This window comes from Montipora capricornis, chromosome 6 (genome assembly GCF_036669925.1).
Source record: "Montipora capricornis isolate CH-2021 chromosome 6, ASM3666992v2, whole genome shotgun sequence".
Taxonomy (NCBI): Eukaryota; Metazoa; Cnidaria; class Anthozoa; order Scleractinia; family Acroporidae; genus Montipora; species Montipora capricornis.
The window spans coordinates 7,062,364-7,082,363 of NC_090888.1; the positions used below are offsets into that span (position 1 = coordinate 7,062,364).

The following is a 20,000-nucleotide window of genomic DNA, read 5'->3' on the forward strand; positions in this document are numbered from 1 at the left end:
CATAAAGTCATAGTTAATATCGGAAACAATAATATAAATTTGCCTGACTATAGAAGCAACTCAATTTCTTAGTAAATGATGCCATCATGCAAATTGCCTATTACATAGTTGATTATTTAAATAATACACATTTTCTTTTAAACAATGAATTTATTCGTCTGTCACCTCAACAAAACAGCTTGTGGCTATTTTGAAAAACCGCTTAGGTGATTATAACGTAAGAATAATCATCTCAATGACAACCAATCAGTGCAGAGAACTTTCAGTAATTATACTAATAAGCATATAATTCCTATAGCACAAGACAATGATGAATAATAATATTATTATAATTCCATGAGTGCATGTTGATATGAGATCAACCACTCAATTATATCCATTAATTATTGTTTTATTAAATTTTCATTTGATTCTTAACACTTGGACAAATTTAAAGCCAATCAGTTTCCAGCGTGGTAACACTTGACGCAATCAGTTTCCATATTATGTCATACTGTATAAGAGCTGTTAACTGAGAGTGAGTGAACCAATCAGAAAGCTAAAAACACAGTATCGGTGGTTCAAAATTTCATAATGTAAGGTATTATCTTTCCCCTTGTGCTTACACTGTCATTATTCACTTTCTGTGTAATGGTTTTATCATTGTTTTTGTTTTTTGGAAATGGTAGCCATACCTGATTTATGAAGAAACTGAAGTTGTGCAGTAGTACAGCAACCTACTTTTACTCTCTGCAGATTAGCTTTCTTGGTTCACGGAAAACCCTTTTCATTATTGTAAATACATTGTGGCATGGAAGATATTTTCAAACAGGTCTGGAGAATGTTCACCACCAAAATTTCCCATTTTGTCTGGATCACATAAGTTCTTTCCTCCTTTTGTTTTGTGGTTGACTAGTGACTTGTGAAATTGTATGGTGCACAAGAAAGCTAAATGCAGTGTCTCCTTTAGTTGTAAAACATATATTAAAGGAACACAAATAATATTGTCATTGTTGTTGAGTAATGTTAGATTTAGTACTGCCAGTGGTACATGTATTACAAGTGTCTCTTTTGAGTGGGTTCCCCAATTTTCTGCTAACTTGACCCAAACAGATATATATAGGTGGAGAACAAATTCGGGAAAATGAAAGGAAAAAATACTAAACATACATCAGTTTATTATTACAATACACTATTTGTTTTGTTCAATATTATTTGCACTAGAAAGAAAATTAACGACCATAAGAATTAAGTCTGTGATAAGGAAAAGTTTGTTCTGACTAAAACCTATATTGGAAATTTAGTCATTTGGGGTGCTTTTTCACAGGGTTACTTGTGCATGGTATTAATTTTTATGTAAGTACAATATTTTTCTTGAAAACTGTGTTGTCTCTATAACTTTGTCCTTTTTTGTGAAGCATGACATTTTCTTCTCTCAATTCAACATTTGATTTGTGTTGCTGATCTTGTTTTTCCTGCAAAAGTGTGTTATGTTGAATAATAATTTTTGTTAATATATAACTGTTTTTGCCCCCAGCAGCGCATGCTCTCATTGGTTACTTCAAGGTCACATGACATCTAACAATAACACTTTTGCCGTTCAAAAGTCTCTGAGCGGGCACCAGTGCAAAATCTATGACATCAGAGGGTAACAGTGCACTGTTGCCCGCCAATGGTGACCGACGACCACCGTTGCTGTTCCCATTGCATGTTTTCCTATTTGTGCTATATAACAAATCACTTAATGACTGGTCTCTCAGGAAACAGTTCATTTTGTTTCCCTCGTCTGCGCCAACAGGGGAACATTGGAAATTTTTAGGGAACAAAATGAACTGTTTCCCTCGGGACCAGTCATTAAGTGTTTACTGTTGGGATAATAGGAAAATTATTGACCTTGGATGTTCGGTGACACAGCTACATAACCATTATGAAAATGATATCTGTTTTACCTTATTATAGTGAGCTAACTTTTTGGTGTGGTTTTACTCACAGGTCTTGTAATAGGCCAAAAGCAATTTGAGAAATTCATGGGGTTGTGCATCGCATTCAATGCAGTTTGTTCTGTGCATGTAAATAATAATATGAAATGAAACATGTTTAGTGTGTTACTGATTACAGCCAACAGCCTGTGGCGCTCAATATAATGCTAAGCAGTGTACTGCTGTCAGTGGTGTGTGTGTCTTGGTGAAGGGAGTGGGGGGGGGGAGGTTAGTACTGAAAAGGCATTGGCATGTCATTGTCGTAAATGAGCTAAACCCAAATACTTACCTTCATGTTTTTTTGTGAAAGATTTTGTTTTCGTTCTCGATTTTTCTCTGCTTAATATCCAGCTCCTGCCTTTGATCCTTGAGGGTTTCCTACCTGTCTGACTAATTCTGTGTAACTTAGTGCTTCAGTTCACTTGGCAGATTTTTGGCACTGACAAAGAAGGGGCGTAGAATCTATATTGAGGGGTAGGGAAAATTCAATTCATGGCAGGTTATTATTGCAACTATTGTAATGTTATTCCGTCACTCACCTTCATTGGTGAAATGTATTCATCCATGTGGCAAATTCTGTAGTCTTTGTGAGCCAGTAGCAAGTGGCCCTCGAATAAAAATTTTCTAGTATGGTGAACTGTTTTGCTGGCATCAAAAGCCAAAATAAAGCGCTTTGCGCATTAAACTAGAGCACCTTTGCTGACATTTTCAGTCTCTAAATGGAAAAAGCAGCTTACTTTGTTGAATTAACTTAACTCGCCCTTTGCAAAGAGTCCCATAAACTAGACTTTCGAAAATAAACTTGAAAAAGCACACAATCCCCCAGCAGTCAGATGTGACAGTTGACATATTTTATTTTTAGTTACACAAAACATAGCAATGAACGTTGTTGAAGGGAAAAAAATAACAGGGTTTGTTGTCAATATTTGCCGCTGTTTTCAATATAACAGGCAGCCGCTCTGTCGCCTTGGCTTATAAAGCGAGAAAACTTACATTGTATTACATGAACAATGTCGACAAGATATTAACTCGAAGTTAAAAACATACATGTACGTTACATGCATTTCAGGACAACTTACGACCCCAAAACCTCACAAACTATATCGAGTGGCGTAAAAGTATAAGGCACTGGACTTCGCTTTTCTGTGTAAAACCAGTTACAACTGTGAAGACGAACACTAGCGGTAAAAAAACCTGCTTCTCTTCAAACTTCGATTTGAAAAGGTCTCTCTTGATGTATGAAATCGGAATTCCACCTTTAAACACCTCTCAAAAATTTTCATATCAACGAAAAAAAAGTCATATTTGATATGTTTCGCGAAAACAATTTACCTCCAACATATCTCTGTTCTGAGCTTAAAGAGTAACCGACCACCTTAAGAAACGCAAAACTCTAAACAACGAACGTCAAATGAAGCTTCGAAGCTCGTCAAAAACTCTATTGCTTTAGGCGAACTGGTTTTGGTCCGATCTCTTCCCTGACGGCTCTGAAGCATCGTTGAATGATGGCAGATTCAGATCATCTTTTTGCAAATTTTCTCAGAGAAACGCCAGCGGCGTGACAGCCTCCACAATGATGGATTTTGATTTGTCGTCCGCCATTTTGAAAATGGAATGGCGGCAACACAAGTGTGATTCTAGTGCGCATGTCTAGCGGTTTTTGCGCTTTGTCGTATGAGACCACACCGAGCATGATTGCTGTGAGCGACCACTGGCCAGCATTGGCTCGACTCAAACTTTGCCTAAATTACATTTAACCACATAAAATTGTTATGTTGGACGGTACAAAATGATTTCAGATCAAAGCACAAATCATTGCTCACACTGAGCTGAATCATTGCATTCATTGTTGCTTTTTTGTTATTATAAAAATAACATTAAAGGGGCAATGTCACGCAAAGTGATGTAATATTCCATGACACACAAAATGCCCAAAATGTACAATACAACATTGCAATGACCACTTAAAACTGTTGAACTAACTAAAAGAAATACAGCAATAGAAAAGAGAAGCACAGATGGACACAAATGGACAAGATTGAAATGGATTGCATTTGGGTAATCTTGACAAAAGTCAGCTGGACATTTTTCAAGTTGATGGCAAATCGCCTGGATAAAGGTCGATTTTGCTTAGAATCATGTGGTTTGTGAATGTAACATATTTATCAGTGAAGGAATTCCACATTAACATTTTCAAATTTTAAACTCATGATGAATCCATAGTATAATGTTTGATCAGAAGTTTACATGTACTTGTTACACAGCATTGTTTCAATTTTGCAATATACCCCTCTTTAAAAACTGTACTTCAATGTTATTTCAGATCAAAGCACAAGAGTCAATTTTTAGTTCTTGTCATCTCCAAAGCAGTTCTTTCCACGTTATATTCAAGTTGGCATTAATTTTTTAATAAATTGACAAAAATTGAAAGACAGATATTCAAGTTTTGCTATTCACCTATACTTGAGACACTATACGTCTCCACTTAAAAACTGTGTATTAAAATGTTTACAAGATCTGCCGATGCATCAGTTTTTATGCCAATTATTTGTCTCACAGCTATTTCCACTCCATAGACTTGGTGTTAAGTTCCCCACCGGGTTCCAGATACCTGAAGAAAGACTTGCTACTAAAAGTGTTGCCTTTGTTAAATTACATGCTAGATTGTCATATCCCCAAACATTTAATGGACAATGATTACCATTGCATTGGCTTTAATCCCCTGCCCTGTCAATAGACCTTTTTACCTTTTATTATTTAGAGAACATTGCCTTTTTTATTCCAATTCGAATCCTGGCTTGGATCCTAGCTCGAATCCTGCCTCGAAGTTTAGGTATCCTCATTACCGTATGTTCTATTTCTTATTAACTAAAGCTATTTAAATAAAGTCATTAATTTCTTTGAAGTTACCCACCCTTTCAAAGGCCCTTTTCCTTTTCCTAGGTTGTCTCACTTCCTGGTAACAAAACCTTGAAAATATTGAATTTTAGTAACTAAGTCAAATGTTGTTGAAGTCTTCTTACCCATTGACGGTACCATGGCTAATCTTGCCCAACTAGCTATGTGTTCATAAAAATTGAATGCCATATAGCATTTGCCTAATTTATACCTTCAAAACCTCTGCTTGGCCTTCTAGGGCTATCTTGTTCCTTTGTAGGTTTCTGGTTGAGTGCTGAAAGTAGCAAGTTTGTCAAGTGTGGTTTGAAAGGCTTTGTAAAGCAGGTATTTCATTAATTATTGAGGTTTAACTTTGACTTTCATAGCGATTGTATCGGTTATATGTACAAGTTCTTGAAAATCGCAATCAGACGTAGTCTCGTCGACTTTTTCTTATGCGAGGTCTGGTAGTTTTGGTGCCTCGCACCCAGGTTGTTCTTGAATACCAGCCACTGTTGGAAAAAAACGTGTTGATCAGAACATTGTCGAAATTCTGAACCCTTAAGTGTATACAAACTATGTACACGTTCACTATTGGCATTATGCTTCGCTCACTGCTTGCAGTTTGAGCACTCTTGTGACTCCACAATGCAATCCAACAATGTGTAACCGTACATCCTGTGCCCAAGTTCAGGAGTTGCCATAAAGCCATTATGGTGACAACCGGGAGGGCACATTGTATACATATATCTATATATTTGAATTATTATTATCATTCAAGGAATGTCATTACAGGACTGTGTACTTCATTTTTAATCATCAATGCTGAGTTGCATCAATCAGTAGTAAACTCTTACAAATTTTTACAAATTTAGGTAATGATAATTTTTTTTTGTTGCAAAAAGGTTATGGATTGACCCCTAGATCATAATTAAGTTCCATATTCTCCCCATCTTAAAGTATATCCAATCAATTTATTTGCCTGGAGGAAGAGCTAACACTTGTGTATTGTGAACTGTACACTAGTGACAAAGCAAGGTGCTGGGACTTACAATGTCTAACATATGCAACAAAGAATGGCTCTAGAAGTTGCACTGGTATTTTGTGGGCTTTCGAATTAGTCACAAGACTTTTGTTGTTTTTCTTCCGCACGTCCATGATCGTTGCTTTTTCATCAATGGCAAATGGGCAGGTTACACCGAATCCATTGGCCGTGGCATTTTTGATTTCATCTGTCACCTCCTGCAAGTAGAAATGAGGAGAGGTGTCATACAGTAAACAGTCGCACATAAGAACCTAGATTTTTTCCAAGATAGGCTAAATGGGTTCTGATAAAAACGGTATTTATAGCAGTTTTAGACTATCTATGTGCTTAAGCTGTTCACTCCTCAAATGCCCAAGGTCGCTCCCCCTTGATGAGAAAATTCTTTTAATTGTCACTCTCAGAGGTCAATATGTTAAATTGGTTCTTATTTCCACAATGGATGTCTTCTCTATGGCAGGTGGCTGTAAGGGTCATTTCTACATTTTTTCACTAATAGCAGCAAAGCAAAACTACACCTTGTTCTGTTCTTTACATGTATGGTGTAGACATGAAGTCATGATATGAAACTGTAAGATCTAAAACGTAGAGGCCCACAAAGTTCAGTCATTAAATTATAATTTCACAGTTGAAAGATAATATTATGATCACTTAATTAAGTTTTACTTGCAGTACGCAAGACACTGTGGAATTGCCCCAAGGTTTCAGACTTGATGGCAATTGCAGGTTCAAAGTCCACGTCATGTGAGGCCTTGACATTCACAGCTGGATTGAGCCACATGAGGATCTTCAAAAAAATATCAAAGCTCTGAGACAGACCATGCCACACCTTAGAGATTGAAAGCTGCATCAAACCATTTTAGTCAATTTAGGCAGATGGCTTCCATAATTGGCAAAGCATACAAAAGGCATAAAGAAAAACCAAAAAGTGCAAATTACACGGAAAGAAGAAGAATTCAACAGTTTTCATTTGGGTGAACTTGGAAATAATTTTATGTCCAACCATTTGTTTGCCTTGTTTATGGTATGTGGGAATTATCTAGCCTTTACAAATAGAGAAGTTATTTTAAACTTTAAAATTTGAGGTTATGTAATGTGACCTGTATTTGTTGTGCTTTATTACTGAAATTGAGGTTGACACGATTTCATCCGAGTTGCATTCTAAACTGAAGGGCTTATTTGAGGGAGGGTGTAAAAAGCAGGTTGCAGGTTTGGCTTGTAAGTAACTGTTTTACCATAACTGAAACAACCCAAACATGAATCTATGACAAGAAGAAGAGATAGTTACAGACAAAATAAGTATGGTTATGTGGAGCTTGTTTGGCGGCAAAATAGAAAGTTTTGATTTCTTACCATTATGTTAACCATGATGCAGTACATTGTGCCCTTCACCCATCTGGGTTGCTGATGGGTTACAACTTTCTTGACAAGAGACCTTAGTTGGTCTCCATGGTCGTGGACAATTTCCTCCCACAAAGGCAGGTATCGTATGGCCCAGGCAACAAACAGACCCTGTTTAGAACTACTGAGTTAATATCATGTTTAGTGAATGATTGACCAATTTCTAGTTATAGTTAGTATAATGTTAGACAACTCCATGGCTGTAGCACCTTAACTCCTTCACCCATGATCCTCTTACTGTGTTTTCTTAATGTTCATACATGTATATATATTCAGTTCTCTGGCGCGTATCAGATAATTTAACTTGTCCTTGGGTGACCTATTAGGGAGTAAAGGCATCAGATTTTCTTTATACCTTTGCTTGATTACATGTACCTTAATGACGGTGCCTACTATTGTTATTGCGCATACGTTCTGTGCATCTCGAGATACTCAGATTTCCTACCGCTGATGCTTATTAATACAGGGATATTTTTTGCGCGGTTCAAAACTAGGCGGAGAAAGCAGAACTTAGCAACTGATCTTGGTGTCCAAAAAGAAAATTGGGGGTAAACACGCATTTTTCAGAGATATTGTTGATTAATTATATTCGAAAAATGCGTGGTTAACCCCAATTTTCTTTTAGTTTCAATAACGCTTGTTATGATCTGCTTTTCCCGCATATTAGGTAAACCGCGCAAAAATACCTGTGAATTAGTAGGCACCGTCCTTAAATAACCCTCATCTTGTGTTGACTAAAGTACATCCAAGTGAGCCAAGTTTTGAACTTGCACTCTTGATGACTAGTTAGAGCGCTTTTCAATTGAGTGTCGAAAGTAATTAGATAATTACTTTGGTTTATGATTACTTCACTCAGTGATTGGTTCAAAGTTCTCGCGCCATTTTTTCAAACAATCAGAAGTTAAACCAAAACCAATCGTGGCTCACGCGTGCACATTTTCCCGCGCTTTGTGTCGGCTACGTGTAATTACTTCGAGTTTTGATTGGTTTGCCGGATTGTCTCAGTCCTCTCTGATTGGCCAAAGTAATTACTTTGGTTTTGGTTTTACGACACTCAATTGAAACTCGCTCTAAGTGGAAAAGTTGAATTGATGGGGGCAATGAGCTAACCTTGAAGGTTATGTTTGGTGCTTTACTAATTGCAGCATTGTCATATACCTTTTCAAAAACGAACCTTTTCAATAATGAGCAGATTCTATAGATAAAAATTGAATTAAACGGTTTTTTTTTTATGCAGACTTTGACCCAGACTGCTAATTTGATTGACGGCATTGACGTTTGAACTTGAGCCTGCATGTTTTTGTAAAGTGCGAGAATACCCAGTGTAAAAATTAACATAGTTTGAATACCTTGTTGTTATCCATGAAATCAAGTAGTTGCGTCTCCCTGCCCCCTTCATTGTCGGAGTGTGCTTCATCCCAAGTATAATTGAAACGGATCACTCTGCCAGCCACCCTATTTCCAAAAAGGGATGATGTTCACAGTAATTTCAAAAGACAGCTTTCAGGCGAAAAATGGTACATGCACTTGTTGTCTCGTATTGGTACACAACAACACGAATTTTACCCTGACATAACAAATATCATTCAGTTGAACTTTTAGCAGTGCTGATGGGCCTACAGAGTGTTATGCAAAAGAAAAAATAGCAGGTGACCAAAACTTTCATGATGACGATGATGGTAATCGATATTACTTTGAATGACAGTGACACGTGACAGTTTCCACAAAATGCTAAAGTTATGGCTCTCTGAGTGTCTCCAAGTAAGTTCATGTTAATTTAGCCTGCTCCACAGTCGAAACCAAACCTCTGGTTTGGTCCGTGTGCGAACCAGTACCGAAATCCTTGTACTGGGCTCCCAGCAGCATACCAGGATTTAAGTATGCACCATGTTTGGTCTGTTAAGATAAACAGTTGTTAGACAAGACTGGCACTAGCCAATCAGGTTTAAGGGAAAAATGCACTTGCGCTTGTTCGTTGAGTCCGTTGGGAGTCCAGAATAAGGATCTTGGTGCTGCTTCAGAGACGTTGCTAACCGGTGTTAGATTACGTCTGCAATGCAGGTTAATGTTAATTTAGTATATAAAAAAAACAGAGGGAATGCTATTACCTTTCTACTTCCTTACTGTTGCTGGATATCAGTAAGGATGCCCTTGGGGCCTGCATTCCAAATGTTGCAGAGCCTTGCATCAGTCCACTCTGTATCTGGTTTAAGAATTTCCCAAGCTGCTGCGAAATTAGGGGATCATCCACCAAAACCACAAGTGATGTCTTTGACATAACTTCAAGAACCTTTTTGCTGAACCATACCAAATACATTGTTAGGAAAAATGAAGACATCGTAAATAACTTTCTTTGAAAAGTTCTGTAATCAGAATATTAATTTCAAAGCAAAGCCCGATGTTTAGACAGTCAAGGAGATAACCTTAAGCTACTCTGAGGTGCCAGCTGTATTCTGGTTGCCTCCTGATAAAAGAAGGAGGTGCCTTCTGACTGGAATTCCTTGTCCCTTGCAAATTACATGTAAACAAAGTGACTTTCCACAGTTCTTGTGTGTGGAGAAAATCAAGCCAATGTTGCTTTCAGCTATGACCAAAGACATGAATATTTATTACATTCTTTATGTCAATTGTCAACTTTAAAGATGAGCTTAACTTTAATAAATGAATTTCCTTCTCCTAACACCCACTCGTAAAAGGAACAAGCCAGCTTTTAACAACAAAAAAAAATACAAAAAGTTACTGTCATTAACATTAAAATAACATCATAGCGTACTGCCATTGTCATGTTTTTAACTTACACCAAGTTACATGCAGTGCGAGCAGCCTATGGCACAATATTGAAATAATAATGATGATGATGACGCCTTTATTAAACTATCTAATTATGGTTATTACAAATCAAATCAGGTCGAATGAAATGTTTGTTGTTGAGGGAAAACGTGGGTACCCAGAGAGAACCATGCACTCATCCCACGTTTGTGGAAGGCTAACGCTCTCTCCAATGCAGCAACCCTGCTCCCTAAAGCCTGGTTTCTGTATGATCTGGGTCCGCAACCATCGAAAGCTGACTGCGTCGGTCTCATCGCAGACGATCATAAACACAGGAGGCAAATTATCCCATTTAAATTTGAAGCGATCGCAGACAAGCGCACCACTAATCCTCTGCGAAGAGAAGAAAATAAGGAGCGCACTTCAAGTCTGATTGGAGGTGTTACAAGGGGAACAATAGTGTGCCGCCGACAGGACAGAGACACGCGTTTCCATTAAAAATTGCCTTAGTCGGAAGCGTCGTAATGGTCGGGAAAGTAAAACTAGATTCAACTTTCCCGATCATCGTGACCGTGCGCCGCAGATCTAAGCGCAAAATAAACCTTAAGTAGGTCGGCAGGTGTTACTCCGCCGCGTTTGAGGACACGAAGAATATGCAGCCTCTTTGACGCCTTAGCCACAACCTCAATTAATGTGCAAATTCCATTTGAATTGTAACGCCCAATACGCATCTCAAGACATCTTCTTAATATTTCGTATCATCTTATCGGTTATCCATTCAGTCTCAACATAACAACATAGTAGGAAAAGAATTTTAGAATGAAGTCTACTATCACGGTCGTAACGAGGTATGGATCAGGGATCAAAGGCCTGAAAAGGGCCGGGATCAGGGATCACAGCCCCGGGATTTGGAATCACAACGCGTGCTATCGGGATCAGCAGTGTTTTTCATGGAATCAGGGATCAAATTTTTGCAGGTTCAGGGATCCAAATTGTCATCGTTTTTCGGATCAGGAATCCAAATTTTGGGTAAAAGTATGGGATCAGTTACGGAAATATATACCTCGTTACGACCCTGTATTATGCACTTACCGGTACTGGAACTCGGACCCTCTAGAAATATAGTTCTGTGTCTTCACCACTACGCTCAAACGACGAACATTCTTAACCAGCACATTTCTTTTCATAATTTACTTTTGTTTAATAACCATGTATAAGAACCAAAAATAATCCTAACCTGGCCCTAAGGTGGGTTAAAAGGAAAAAGTTTGTTCACTTCATCGGATTGCGTAAAACGCGGATCACCAATTCAATCTAAGTAAAATGGATTAAACCGGAGAACAAATTATACCGGCAACATACACTCTGACCAAATACGGATAATTGAGGCGGCCATTTTGACTTTGTTTATATTTGGCATTAACAAAAGAGTAACGTCAGATAAACAGTATTGGTTCCAGCAAAAAATATAAATACAATAAAGGGCACATAAATAGAAAAAAATGGAGTCAAAATAGGGGGTGGCTAACCACCCTATTCATCTCCTCCCCCGCGATCCGCCCTTTATCGGTTTTTGTATTCACACTTCTCCATTCATTCTCAACAGTACAACAGGAAAGGGGAACAAAGAACTGTACTATACACTTACCAGAACTCGAACTCGAACCCTCAAGATCTATACTTCTATATCTTAACCACGACACTACACCGACGAACAAGTTTAACCCGACTGTGTTCTTTTCATTATTTACTTGTAAACGGATTCAACCTGAAAACGGATTCTTCGTTTACCGGCAAGATAAATACGTCCACTGTAAAAATTTCATTGGAAACAGGGGTTTAATCATTTTCATTGAGGGTGCAAATGTCATCTGTGTCCAACTTGACTATTTATTCATTTCATTCATTCATGTGCTGGGTGAGATCGCTAATGGACTGATAGCGGCTACCAGTGGCGCCTATACATGCTGATGTCCGATCTCACCCATAGATCCCTTGCTTGTAAAGCGCATTTGAATATATTAATAGAAAATGCGCTATATAAATTCATTACCGTTACCATTACCATTTATTCTTAGTTTTATTTTTAGTTTTATAGCTGTTATTGTAATTTTTATTTTGTACATAGTTTTGATGATTGTAACTTGTTTTAGGTGTCCCCACAGAATTTGCAGCAATTGCAAACCTTTTGTTGACTCATAAATAAAGTTATCCATTCATTCAATCATTCACGCACTCACCCATTCATGTATTGTCGGGGGTATACCACTTTAAGAAGGGAGCTGCACTCGCATATTTCAAACGCTGGCGCTCGTTACACCAATTGAAGTGATAGGGAGAAGACAAAATATTTACTTACAGCAGAAAACAAGGTTACATCTAAATTATTACGTAAATATACCCATTTAATGTTTCAAAAAAGAAAAGAGCTTCTTAATATATCTTAATTCACAAATGTAATAAGCGCTATCAATTTTCCAATTACCTGTATGCAGATATGGTAAATGTCATTTTGTAATTTTATTAGTTAAGTAAGAGATAAAGCCCGAGGACGGAGGTATAAGCCATTAGTTTTATACCAGAGGACGTCGCGCGAATGACCTCCCTCTCGATAGCGACGGAAATTACTTGAGCTTGGCTTTGCATTGGGTGTCAACAGTCGACATCTCAATGGATCCAGTGTACATCGCTTGGCACAAATCTATCAAAAAGCGCAGTTTTTAATTTGACTGAAGGGAGTTGTTTTTGGCGCGTTTTCTTTGGCGGGTGTATTTTTGTTTTTTATATTTGTATTATATTTTTGGAACCCTTTTTGCGGATAAGGATTCATCCGCAAAATCCCCAGAAATTAAAAGCCGCAACATTTTCATGCTACATGGTAGTTCATTTTAACAGGTAAGCTCTGTCCGTGTTTGTTATGGCATGTAGTGCTAGACATGCACATTACACTATGCAAACGACGATATACTCACTTGTATCTCCAAAATTGTAAAATAATTTTAACTTAAATTTGTACTTTTATTTCACCAAATACAGATTTCGACAGAAAAATAACATAAATAAATAGCACATGCATGTATAACAGCAGAAATTACACTTCATATTTGGTAAATACAATATTGGCATGATACACTCATTACTCCCTCTAACTCTTTTCAAGTACGATGTCCTATGACTATGTAGTTGTAAAAAGGAATGTAGGCATAAGATATAAAACATTTCTTAACTTTCGTTACTACTTACCTATAAAGAGATTCTTTTTTTTTATTCTTTTCCCCACAAATTTATTCCCTACTTTGTTTAATTTTTCACGGTTGGGCAAGTCGCTTCCAGTGATACTGCTTTCCAGTGTCAAGGCAGCTGAGTTTCGATTCTGCTTGGAAATGCATCTAACTCCGCAGAGTCCGCAAAACAGGTGCGATAGCCATACTCTTCATATGCTGTAGAGTAACTAAAAACTACGGAGGGTTGTCAACGGCTCATTTCCTTGCAGTACTTTCTTCCTTTTCAGTTGTAGAGAGAGGTTTTTAATCCAGACCAATTCACTCAAATATAAGGAAGGTCTCTCTTTGAATCTTTGGACAAAGAATTCAAAATGCCTCATGCATGATTGAGAGACAGTGACGACAAATGACAAAATATAATTTTAAAAGATGTTAAATCTTTCTGATCAAAATTAGCGCATAGAAAAGGTTGTAGGAAAGGATACATACGACTGGTATGAAATTGGCAACCTGGCCACCCTCACCACCTTAGGCACTTTGGCCACCCTCGCCACCTTGGCCACCCTCGCCACCTTGGCCACCCTTGCCACCCTAGCTACCTTGGCCACCCTTGCCACCTTGGCCACCCTCGCCACCTTGGCCACCCTTGCCACCCTCGCCACCTTGGCCACCCTTGCCACCCTAGCCACCTTGGCCACCCTCGCCACCTTGGCCACCCTAGCCACCTTGGCCACCCTGTCCACCTTGACCACCCTTGCCACTCTGGTCACATTAGCCACCCTGGTAAGCGTGGCCACTCTTGGCACTCTGGCCCTCTTTACCAACATAAACTGCCATGGCACCTCATCAAAATGGCCACATGGCTGGTTACCCTTGCTACCGTAACAGCCCTCCCTGAGTTGACTTGACCACGCTCCACCACATGTATAGCCTTAGCCACCGTCACCTCTCTTGCCTTAGAAGTGTTGGCCATTTGTACCTCCCTTATGGCCTACTTCCCCATACACATGTACTAGTAAAACGCCTGAGACTTCTTGAACGTTAAGGGAGCATAATAAGCGTACCATTGCAGCTATAGCTAATGCTTCAAGGTGTAGTCGGTACCATGCAACGTAAAAAGGGCAGTAATGGTGGTCTTCAGATGTTCTTGTAGAGCTCATATAGTGATCCCTCTCGAAATACATGGTCCCTTTAAAAACCTTCACATTGTTCACTCAGTTGTTACATTTATGGCACCAGGACACTGTTGCTTAAGAGATTTGACTGAATAGTCGAATAGCAATTCCCTCGATGACCATTTCAATTGAACTTAATCAGACAAATTTCTAATTAACGCAATTCAAGGCGCTAACCAATCAGCTGCAACCTTGTTAGAGCTGCGAGGTGACCGATATAGACTCTTCAGATCACACGCGTCGTCACATACGCATGCATCAAATGGGATTCCTAACGGACCAATCAGACAAAAGTCTCCATTGCTAATCATATTGCGAAAAGCAATGGAGACTTTTGTCTGATTGGTCCGTTAGGAATACATTTGATGCATACTCATAATCTCGTTGCAAGCAAGATGGTTGCCAAGCAACCGGTCGATATACGTCCAGTAACATCGAGCAAAAGCAATCAAAGGGACAGGAAACGTCCCCGAGACGAGCACGAAAAGTCCGCCAAAACGGTCAGCAGCTCCGATGCAAAGAAAGCCCGCCAAGATGAAGAGTAGAGCTCCTCCAGATTGGTCCCTTTTAGGAGTCTTTAGTCCTTAAAAGGACCGGGATTCTGCTAACTTTGTTAAGACTCAGTTGAAAGACTTAAGTCTCAAGCTCCAAACTACAGTCCAACCCGTCTTTGTCAGTCGAAGAATTGCCCAAGACCTCCAAGAATGCGAGAACAAACCACAGCTGGTTAATCAACAGTGCGTTGTGTACCAGTTTCAATGTATCCTCTGCTACACGCGTGGCCATCTACATACACGCGTGGATGGCCACAAGAGTACGTCATCTTGAAATGCTGCACATCAAACAATTAAGACTATGGCTGAACGTGCAAACAGATTTTAACCAGTCTAAAGTCTTTGTCTAGCTCTCCTCCACTTATGCAAATTTGGAGTATTTTGTATCTGTTGTGAACTCGCATGTTCATTTCCAACTACTTGATAATGGCGTCATGAGGTCGCCGAAACGTCGGAAGTTTACTGAACTTTTTATCGCTAGTTTTACATGTCTATGTTTCTCAAAATCTTTATATATTAATTAAACAGTGAAATCATTGAAAAAAGAGATTATATTCAATACTTAGGCGTCTTAGGCCCGTTTCAAACGTCGAACTTTTCATGTGCCGAATCTAATGCAAATGAGAAAATCTATTGTTTTCGCTCATTTGCATTAGATTCGGCGCATGAAAAGTTCGACGTTTGAAACGAGCCTTATTTAATGAAAAGCTCTCATGGAAGCATCACATAGCATACGCTTGTTTTAGAATTGCTTGGAATACTGGAGTTTTTAGCAAACTAAGTCATTACATGTCTCTAGCCCAATTAAAACAACTTTATTACAGTGTTTTGCATCCCAACATATCTTTTGCTATTCTTGCATGGGGAGGTGGGTTTAAAACTCAAATTAAAAAAGTACAAAGAAAATAAAACACAGTAATAAGAAAAACATGTTTTACCACTACTCGTGGAAAGAACGCTGAAAGTGCTTCTCCTCCTATGAACCTCTTCGATATCCTATCATTTACTTCTATTTTAAAGTTGCAATCACTTAAATTTGCACATTGTGGGCATAGCAAAGCACTACCAAACATCTTTGATAACTATTTTCAGTACGCTAATCATATTCAAAGTTATAATACGAGATATGCCAGAAATGAAGGAATTTTATATGCCGTGCACAAGAACCAACTTTGGAAAACAATTTGTAGAACAATTAGCTTGAAAAATCTTAGTACTTTTACTTTTCCAGTCAAGATAAAATAATTTCTTTTTAAAACTTAATCCAATAAGTATAAAATTATGCCAACGACGGCCTTTATTTGTGCTTATTTTTGTCTTAATTCTTAAATGTGGGTGTTGTTCGTTGTTGTTTGTTTGTTGTAGGCGCTACAATTTACATTATTACCTTTCCTTAGCTAGGGGCTAACTTGGAAACTTTAGGTTATTTAGCCCCTAGACACCTTTAAATTGTAAAAGTATATCTTTTCGTTTCCCCCTTTATAGCTCTAAAATGTTACGCTAGTTACAGAAAAAGGTGAAATAATCAAGATTGCTGTTGTTATTGTTGTGGGAGACTTCAGAGATTCGTTCTGGTTGTTAGGGCACCGTCCACCACGGATATGTATTTTCGCTCGTTCACTGAGAATGAAAGGACTTTGCAAGGGCAAACTGAAGACGTCTTTTCTTCCGGCAAATACTATACGGGAAGCTGCGGGCTTTTTCAGATCCGATGAGGTTCGTAACATCAGAATGAGTCGCATCTCATTTGATGACGAGTACCTGACAATCAGAGTGGAGAAGAGCAAGACACACCAGCTTAGGCAAGGAGATGAGGTTGTGATTGCCCTGTCAAGCAGTAGTGTCTGTCCAGTTTCGATACTCAAAAGATTACTTAAACATGTTAGATATTAACCCCCACTCTAACGAATTATCTTTAGAGGTCTAGTCCAAACTAAATCGTTTCATGAGCTAATTCCAAAATGATAAACCAATTTCATACACGACGTAGTGTAGTAGAGCTGAAATATGTAAAATGCGGCCTTTGAATGAATATGAATTAACTGGAAATGAAATATTTCTGCGGCATGAGAGCAGTGGGGACTGGGCCTGTTCAGAGCATCATGGGACACGATGACAGCCATACAAGAGAGTTTTGTCACATGGGAGATCATTCTTGGCCAACGCCAATACTATGAACGTTTTTTATTTCTTATTTTATTTTTTATTTTTCTACCACAGTTTAAATAGTGGTTCACACTTTCGTTTCAATTCTGACTTAGCAGCGTGGCCTTCGTAGGATTGGCATTCAGAGCTTGTAAGTCATGGATCCTACCCAGGTTTCCTGCCTTATTTTCCCCCAACGGGGTTTTTTCCGGCAGGTCTTTCCTGGCCTTCGTTCTGGCAGTAGCTGTTTCTGTAAACTGCCGCTTAGCTCTGTAATTCTTAGGTAGGGATAGGGTTAGTTATCGAAGTTATCGTAGTGTAATCAAGTGTGATCACGACTGTATGGCGCTCAGCCGAAACTGCCCAAACAAACCCAATGGCTTTCTAATCATGTTGTGCACTGCACAGTGCACCTGAAATCTAGTAAATTTGTAATCTCAGATCTTTAAAGTGCGCTCGGTAATCGCTTTGGAAGCAAAGCAGATGGGTAGAGAAAGAAACAATCTGTTTTTTTGTACTTGGTCTATCGACCACTTATTTATTTTTCTGAAAGGTTTTTTACAATTTGTGGTTTTTGTAGTCAGTGCTAGGGTTTACAATTGGTTTCTAAACAAAGTCAAAATCCAATAGGTGTCAACACAAACAAAGGGAAAATCGCGGCACACGCAAGATTCGAGCGACCAACGCCAATAACATCAGAGACAAACAGTTTCAGCTAGAGAACTCTTAAGTAGCTAGCGGCTTGGTGGACATTCAACGGGGCTGGGCAATCTGCGAGCATTAAGTCTAAGCACCCATTTCAAATAGCGCTGATAAACAGCTTTTAACTCTAAGCACTCATTTGAAAATGGTTAGCTTTCAATAACTGTGTGACTTGCATTGCATGTTGACTCGCATGGCTCGCTGGCTCACATTCAATCAACAACAACATAACGAAGTCTCAAACTGTGGGGCTAAAAGAACATCGGTATCAACAGAATAGACACATTTAGAAACTGAACAGAAATACCAAACGATTGTGCTCGAAAATAAGAAAACTTTGCGGTGGTCGAAAATGATTAATTGACGAGATGCCGACACACTACACGTCATTGTTAATTTAATGGTATACAAGTTAATAGGGAGCTTTCGAGACGAGAACGGCAACAGGAAGAGAAAATTTAACATGCCAGAGCAGTGGGGTCACCCAAATTTTTATACTAAACATCTCTAATTGAGAAAAGATACTCAGCAATGTGAATGTGGTTGTGTGAAGAAAAAGCGAAAACAGCTCACTTCCGGTTGCCGTCCGCGTCTCAAAAACGCGCGCGCGTCCTTAAGCTCGCTAATGCACTTAGTCCAACGGCGCGTAAGCAACTGGAAGGAGGTTTTAATGAGGTACAAGACATGTAGGTATACGAAGGCCTTTTTTTAATTGATATATATATCTATTTATTAATAAGATGCAAGGACTGAGTTAAATGTTTAAACACGGAGGCGCGCTATATAAGGAAGTCTTCCCTGGGAAGATCGAGGCTCATTTGTCAGTCACCTTTGACGTGCGCGGAACTATAAAAGGTTTGGTGCCTTAGGCACATGTAAATGATTTATCAATCAACCTTGGACGCAACCGAGAGCTCTGTGATAATTTCTTCAATAAAACACCAATGAAAAACCAAGTGAGCTTTCGCGCGCAAACGTGATAATCTTCACACGTGAAAATATCGCTGTTGCTATGGTCACATATAAAAATCGGGCCTTTCGATGCCTGTCGTGAAATGATATCTTATTTCATTGGTGTTTATATAATAAATAGAATATTACATGACCGCTTGGAAATACGAAATTTCTCTTCTCGTGTTGAAAAATGTTTAACTTATTAGCTGCGCTCGCTCATGAAATATTTTTCAACACGATACAAGGAATTTTGTATCTCCAAGCGTCTATGTAATGTCTTCTATATTCCCAAAGGGTTTGAATTGGGTACAACATTGAGTTAGCCGATTAGGCCTATTTATTTCGTGGACTCAAAGCAGTACATACATCAGTATTACAAAATGGAAGTTACACTCCTAAACTGCAATAAAACATAACACCTTTATCTTCATCAAATTGTTGTTAAGGGTGGAAAATCTCTTTTTGCAACCATGTCCTCAATTGTTCCATCTATGATAGCGTTCTTCTCCAGTTTTCCAGAAATCGAAGAGGGATCAGATATTCACTAAGAAACAGTGACTTCAAATTCCATATTTTTAACACTATTAACTACGAAAGCATTCTTTAAGATATCAAGGTTAGGATCTCACAAACTAGTTGGTCATATACGACGCATTCCCCCGACGAGTGTGATGGTCTACCGAAGTGTATTTTGGGAGATGTGATGCAACGAAATCGAAATTAATTATTTCACGTGAAATTAATGTACATATAAAACGGTGTCCTAGCTGGAGACTTTTGAACAACTGACTTTGTTTTGCGAGCAGAAAATTGATTTAACAAGATCGTTTTTAGGTGCGTTATAAATTGGGTGACAAAGCAACCTGCATTTTATTAATGTTCTGTTAAAGACTTGCCTGTACGTAGAGTATCCGAAATTTGTCATATTGCTCAAGGAAGTGTATATAGAATAGCAAAAGAACCGTTTGTTTTCTCAAAAAATTGTAAGGAAGTGTTCAGAGTGGCCCAAGCCCCAAATTGAGAAGCCGGCAGAGAAGACTGCTTCTGAGTACGGTAGTCCGTCTATGAAAAAGAGAAGGGATTTAACTATACTTGTAAGCGGCTCATGGAAGAGGCAGGAATCTCACAAAGGAAGTGTCCGTAATTATCAGTATCCCTTCACCACAACGAGTCACCAAAATTTAATGGGTCTAAAATGG

At 38.7% G+C, this 20,000-nt stretch overlaps 1 protein-coding gene and 1 long non-coding RNA gene across 2 annotated transcripts in view; both read right to left on the minus strand.

Moving 5' to 3' along the window:
• Positions 1 to 4,897, minus strand: part of LOC138051422 (uncharacterized) — a 253,692-nt gene extending 248,795 nt beyond the window's left edge. Inside the window, exon 1 of the mRNA XM_068897620.1 lies at positions 4,873 to 4,897. The gene's annotated coding sequence lies outside the window, so the exon portion shown is untranslated. The remainder of the gene's footprint in view (positions 1 to 4,872) is intronic.
• A 3,716-nt stretch (positions 4,898 to 8,613) lies between these two features.
• On the minus strand, positions 8,614 to 10,314 carry LOC138051438 (uncharacterized). The gene is made up of 3 exons (XR_011132807.1): positions 9,712 to 10,314; positions 9,387 to 9,575; positions 8,614 to 8,733 (listed from the first exon to the last, which is right to left on the minus strand). It is a non-coding gene; the product is annotated as an uncharacterized lncRNA (long non-coding RNA).
• Positions 10,315 to 20,000: the final 9,686 nt, after the last annotated feature.